Source organism: Gavialis gangeticus, unplaced genomic scaffold (assembly GCF_001723915.1).
Source record: "Gavialis gangeticus isolate Ggan-Ray unplaced genomic scaffold, GavGan_comp1, whole genome shotgun sequence".
In the NCBI taxonomy this organism is placed as follows: Eukaryota; Metazoa; Chordata; order Crocodylia; family Gavialidae; genus Gavialis; species Gavialis gangeticus.
In genome coordinates this window covers 30981714-30988345 of record NW_017729028.1, presented here as the reverse complement: position 1 = coordinate 30988345, position 6632 = coordinate 30981714, and the positions used below count along the sequence as shown (strand labels likewise).

Below are 6632 nucleotides of genomic sequence, written 5' to 3'. Positions count from 1 at the left end.
GACAAAAAAAGGAATGGGTCAGAATACAGCACTCAGATTCGTAGTACTGTCAAGCCTCGCAACGTCCCAGTGGCGTTTTGTAGCTAGTTCCACTGTGCTCGAGGCTTCCTTAAAGAAATTTTAATATCAAAATGCCGAGGCTGGTTTTCAAGGGGTTTTTTTAACATACAGCCACTCTCCTTGCTGCCAGCACAAAGCGGCCGTGGGGTCGGAGGAAAGAGGCTTGTCACCGCTAGAATTGCGGTGGAAGGCGCTCTCATCATCCTGCCTGGGAAAAAGGGGAAATAAGCAATAAAGATCAGAGACGCTAACCTGCGATTTAACTTGGGAGAAACTGTGTTTTTGGAAAGACGTGCTACCTGCCACGAACACGGTCTGTTTTGTCAGCAGTTTGATAAAACTCTGCTGCGAGATGCTCTTCACGCTGCCCTGCAGTGCAGTCGTATCAAACCCCGGGTTTTCTGAACGACTTGCACTTTGGTTCTCCCTTTTCGGCTGCGGGAGGTTCGCGTCCGCGGATCATCCCCTTGGCTTACGCTTTTCATACGACTGAGCTTGGGGAGATCCCAATTTCCCTTGTGGTTTTTTAAATTATTAGTATTATTATTTTAACGAGGCCCGTATTTGGAACACAGTGTCGTGAAGAGTCAAATCCCTTCCTGACACCTTTTGGGAAGACTTTTAAATGACTTTTTAGCAGGTCTGGTTGGCTGCTTTCACCAACACCTGAGTGAAAGGATCGGGGGGGGGTCAGTATTTCACAGTTTATTTTCCCTGCCATCCACTCCAGTGTAGCCCATGTTCATGCTCATCATGTGCACACTTCATCATTCGTACGGACATGATTAAATGTTTTCAGGAGCAGGGTGGAGGCTAGAAAGTCTGGCAGCTTCCAGGAGCTTGCCTCGGTTATCCTAACTAGTTATGGACAGGATATTGGTTTCCCTAATCACAGAAAATTGGGGTTGGAAGGGAACTTAGGAGGTCATCTGAGATGATATGGGAGCTATCCAATACTGTGTGCTATAGAGTAGCAGGGTAGGGCTAACAGTATTCATGGAAAATAATCCCTGTCTTTTCCGAGATAAATTGTGCTGTTGCTCTTATATTTCTGCCTAAATTAAACTAGGCCTTCCCTTCATTGGAAAAGCACAGAAATCATGATGCTGTGTTTAATGAAGGAACGCACGGGCCTCATTACGTGGTCAGGGTGGAGTCCCGGCTCCAGTGAAGACCTCTTACCTTCAGCCGAACCAGGATTTCACTGTCTCACGATTTTCATCGCGCAGGGCGCGTCTACACGTTCATTAATGCGCCATAATTACAGTGCAGTAGCTTAGCACATGTAATAACAGGTACTAACTTAATGCATCGTAATCAGCACTACTGCGCATTAACACAAACGAATGCTTTTTTGTGATGCTTAATGCTCAGTGGACTAATCTACTGCACATTAGCTCGGTTTTTGCCAGCTAGAAGTAGTCCAGTGGTCATTCAGCATCTCGTGTAGACGCACCCACAGACACTTAATTACCTTTTTAACTAACTCTCTGCTCAGACTCTGTCCCAACCCTTCCCAATTGAATTGCAATTTTTCTTATCCACATCATTTCAGTCTCTGCCCTGGTGTTTTAAACTCAAAAAACATCCCCCAAATAAACCCCCAAATCCCTACCTTGGCGTGCTCTTACCAGAAGCTCTCAAACTCCATTATCTTCCTCATATCGACATGCCTTAAGATGCTTCTTAAATCTCATTACAGTGAATACGCAGGTCCCTTTTATTCAAAGCAGTTTGAGGTCAGGTTGCTGTCCTCCTCTATCACATTTGCCAACCGGACCCAAGACAATTAGTTAAAAATTCACAAAAGCAATACTAATAATAATTTTAAAAAAATTCCTCTGGAGAAAATCCTGGAGAAACTTTAGGCCTATATTGGCAGCAGTTTGTCTTTTTAGCTAGAACAGTCCAGCAGTTGAGACTGATGCATTTATAATGATGCACTTTTCTTTGCAAGATTTTTTTTCATGCACTTTACGCAGGAAAACATTTTGATTCCTGTATTTAAAACCCCGTAGTAATAGCTCTAATGTGTCTGCACCTTTTTTTTACATTTTCTTTTTTTAAATCAACTCAGTCCAGTGGCAATGACTCTGAGACTCTAGGAATAGGAAATTGTGGGTGGTTTCAAAGTGAGTACAAAATGTGCTGGTCTAAATGCATGTTAACCACTCTGTAATTCCACATATTTGCACGTGGCACAAGGTTTTTGTAAAGTTGAGACGTGGTGGTTTGTCCCGAGGTGGCCAAAAGTATCCTTCCTCGTATTTTTTTTTCTTCTAAACAAAGCCAAGTGTTTCCGCTGTGTTGTTCAGAAGATCCCACGACAGTCGCACGGTGTCTTGACCTTTCCCTTGTTGAAATACCGTCCTTGGCTTCCTGAGGGGCCTTCGTTCACGGTTACGTTTGTACGTGATCTAGTCTAGCAGCAGGACAGCCAGGTAAGACGTAGTGACGGTGCTGCATGTGGGACTGTCTGAGGGATGTCAGTCGGGACTGGGTCTGTCTCCATTCTGCCCAGGCCAGTCGGAGGAAGACAAATGCACTTGGGCTTGACTTGGAAACGGTTAGCACCCCTCTCCTTTATTGCGACGAATCGGGGATCCGCGGTTGTTACGGATCAGACATGAATGGTTGTATGTCGTACGCTGCTTGTGAAGACCTGTTCATAGGGCAGCGGGGTCCTTGGGGCTGATGATGAGTCCCCTTCCTTGAACTCGTGTTGCTGTTATGCTGGTACTGTCGAATCTTCTTTGCACAAAACTACGTATTTGAGCAGTGCCTTATCCCTGGGTCGCATCCCTCGTACCTTTATCCCCCGTACGTGCCCCAGACTGGTCTTGTCCTGGCCTGAAGTGTTCAGGCTTTCTTTGTTTTCCTGTCATTTAAGTTCAGTGTTGTAAGTGCAGGCGGTTCACACTACAGAATGCAAGCGGCTCGATGGCTGGGATGACAACCAATAAGTGTCCCGACTTCTCGCCTCGCAGCAACACCCCTTCGCGCGCGTGCACGCGCGTGCGTGCGTGCGCGCGCACACACACACACACACACACACACACACACACACACACACACACACACACACTCTTCTCCCAAAGAAAACCTCAGCTGGTGTTCAGAGACGCACTTCTCCTGTGATGTGGCTGCGTCTAATTACCATGAATCCCGGTTTTCTCTGATTAAAAAAAAAAATCCTAAATTTTCTGATTTGAAAAAGTAACCCAAAATCCAGTTTTCCATGATTAAAATGTAACACCACTTATGTGTGTGTGTATGTGTATGTATGTATGTATATGCATGTGTGTGTACACATAGTGCTAATAAATATATATAATATATATCAAAAAATATATTAGCACTGTGTGTGTGTGTGTGTTTATATTGTGTGTGTGTGTGGTGTTTCATTTGAATCATGAAAAAATGTGGATTTTGGGTTACTTTTTTAAAATCAGAAAATTTGGGATTTTTTTTTATCAGAGAAAACCAGGATCCCTGCTAATTAGCAGCTGTGAGGTGCCTCTCACATCCCAGCACCACCTCCAAGGCCGTGTCCAAAGCAGCTCCCTGGACCCATCGTCTTGAACGGCCGAACAAAACGAGTGGAGGGAGGCGGCGGGGCCCAGCACCCCTCGCACTGTCCTGGCGGCGGTGTGTGTGTCGCGCATCAGCCCCCACTTCCTTCCCACCCCCAAGGACCAAGCTTGGAGCACTCCTGCATGATGGCAGCACAACTGTGCACACGCTCGAACCCCCCAAAATGTCCCAGATCATCCCCAGCGACTGCTGTCAAGCACATTGGAGACGGGGGTAGTGAGTGGGGTGACAGAGGGGCACCCCGGTGTGTGTACCTGCCCGGTCCTAGACTGACGCTGCGGTGAGGGCACAGGGACATGGCGCAGGGAAGTAGTAGACATATCTGAGTAGGAGGGAAAGACCTTTCTGCAACCACTTCCTTAATACAGGGACTATTTCTCTGTGGTGGGAAAGCACATTAGGTGCCATTCTGCCCCCCGCCCTAAGCATGAATACACGAGCCATACTCTCAGCAATAATATCAGGTTATGAATTCAAAAGCTGCTGCCGCACTTCAGGCGCGGCTGAAGGCAGTCGGTCTTCAGCATCGCTCCTCCTGACACAGCACGTGGTAGTAGCTACCGAATGCGAGCCCTAGCGCGGCGCATGAGGTTCACCGTACCTTTGGGCTTGATCTTCAACACTAATGATTGCAATGTCACGGGGGGCTTCTGAAATGTGTCTCTTCGGTTGATCTGGTTTGTTCTGTAAATGTGGGTCTGTATATAAAGAGTGGCGATTTAGACGGTGGCTTCAAGCGTTGATTTGATGTACTTTTAAATGAGCTAAAATCCAAAGATACTTTGTAATGAGCGGTAAAGTTTTTAATGATTTGATGTACAATACTAAACGCCTGTAATATTGTACCATACGTTCGGTGTGACCCGCAGTATCTAAATAAACTCCTCCTCCAGAACGAAAGAAGCCACCGTTATTTTGCAAGTCTAGTCTTTTCCTGAGTGTTTCAAAGCCACAAATCAGGTTTAATTGATTTGTTCGCAGCTATTAATGCACAACATCTGCACAACAGGCTGCAGCTGCATCTTAGCCGTCTTATGCATTTTATGACTGCATTTTCAAACGGTCAAAATATCTGCCGTCGTCCTCAGACCGCTTTCCAAGCATTCGGCCAAACAGCAGCAGATGCGGGGAGCCCCTCCAGAGTCTCCAGTCCGTTCCACATCTGGGTGGAGGGGGAGACTCGTCCCAGAAGTCCTGATCCCACAGAGCGGATATTGGGCCACAAGTGACCTAGGTAAGGTCCCAGAGTAAATCAGAAGACAAAACCAAGTCTCTTGATGGAAACGTTGACTCCAGCCCCGACACTTGGGTTTGGGGTCAGCACGGCCACCTCTGCCCCCTCGCTGCAGCAGGGGGGAGCATGCATTTAAGAAGCCCTCCAATAATGGTATTCAATACATGGAAGATTAGAACAAATTTATAAATTTTCCATACGTAGAATCTATTGGGGCGTCATCTTAAGTTCAAGGTCATCTTGGATTTGCATAAATACAGTAGTTGTGGCTCCCAGCTTTAACCCTTAAGCGCATTCCCAGAACGGAGCAGATTGATCGGTGATAACCATACACGAAAAAGAAATTCTGCTGCAAGTAAGAGAATAACTCTTGGTTGTTAGTTCACCCCTGGCTGATATTGCCTGGAAAAACCCCTGACCTCTCTATGAAGTCAACTGGCCAAAGAATAAAAAAGAATGTCAATGCCAAAGTTTCTTAAAACATTTAGTTTTAGACTAGCACAAATGCCTGCTCAGGGCTTATGAAAATCGTATTCTGTTCTAAATGGACAACATGCTGAACACTTCACAGCTAAATTCATCTTCTGGGAAGAAAAGGTGATTTTAATGATTAAAAAAAACCCCTTCCAAAATATTTTAATACTTGGAAAGATTTTTTGGAGACTGTTCAGGTTGAGGTAGGACATTTGCTGCTGGGATGAATTGAAGGATAAATTTGTTTAAACCAAGTTAAAACCAGAGTGATCTGTCAATGCTGCCCACACGCATGGATGTGAGGAGAGAAGCTAGTACGTGTTCGCAAGCTCGTTGATGTGTGACAAAGAACTGCAAATACTGTATCGCGCGTGTGTGTGTGCAACATACCCTGGAGTATAACAGCGCCTTGATTTTGAAAGACAAAAGGAAGCGGAAAAAGATATGACAGAGTTACAGCTACATAGAGCAGGGACAAAACCCAATCTTCAATTGACTTACCCTCCCTTTCCTGCTTAACTAAAGCTGAAACCCTGGGTGCTGCTGAAGACTGGTTTCTATGGGTGGATCTGTGAGTTGGAAAAGAGCCAAAGAGTCTTCAGGGCTGCGAAAACGGAGGAAAGCCCCGGTTAGTGCATGCACCCCAATTCGGGGTGGGGGAACTGATTTTGGAGAAAAGGGTGCATGTATTATATGTGAGAAAATATGGTGGTAGGGCATGTCTCTAAATTGAAGCTACAGCCAAATATAAGGAACGGGAATGTTATTTTGCCCTCCATACTGGGCGATTCCTTAGACCTGCACATCCTCTGTGCCATGAATTGTACTGGAAGAGACCGCACCTGCAAACTCACTGCCGAGTCCTGACCGACGATACCCCGCACGTCCCAAAAGAAACTGCTTGCAAATCTTTTTGGAAAGAGCAGCTTTTCCTGTGTTCTTTCGCCACCCCCGGGTCGTTCAGTATTTGGGAGCTGATCCCGGGGTGGGAAGGGGGTTGAGTAGTTAACTGCGCGTCCTCGTACCTGGACTGCAGTGGGATTTTTTCAGCTTCTACCTTACGTTGGTTTTTACTGTTGTAGCTTTTTACATCACTTGAGTGGATCCGTTCCACTAAATCAGGAGAATGATGGTGACACGTTTGAACATGGGTAAGGGAATCTTCTACAGACAAAGCCCCTGTGATACAGCAGTTAGTGCAAACATGAAGCTCACAAATCGCCTGGTGGGGAGTCCCAGTGCTTTACACACAGCCTCGCACTCCTGTCTT

General features: G+C 46.1%; 1 long non-coding RNA gene across 1 annotated transcript in view; it reads right to left on the bottom strand.

Moving 5' to 3' along the window:
- The window catches only part of LOC109300234, a 14984-nt gene extending 8836 nt beyond the window's left edge, over positions 1-6148 (bottom strand). The window contains exons 1-2 of the long non-coding RNA XR_002098165.1: positions 5864-6148; positions 1548-1553 (exon numbers count right to left, since the gene is read on the bottom strand). This is a non-coding gene — a long non-coding RNA (uncharacterized LOC109300234). The remainder of the gene's footprint in view (positions 1-1547; positions 1554-5863) is intronic.
- Between the last annotated feature and the right edge of the window lie 484 nt (positions 6149-6632).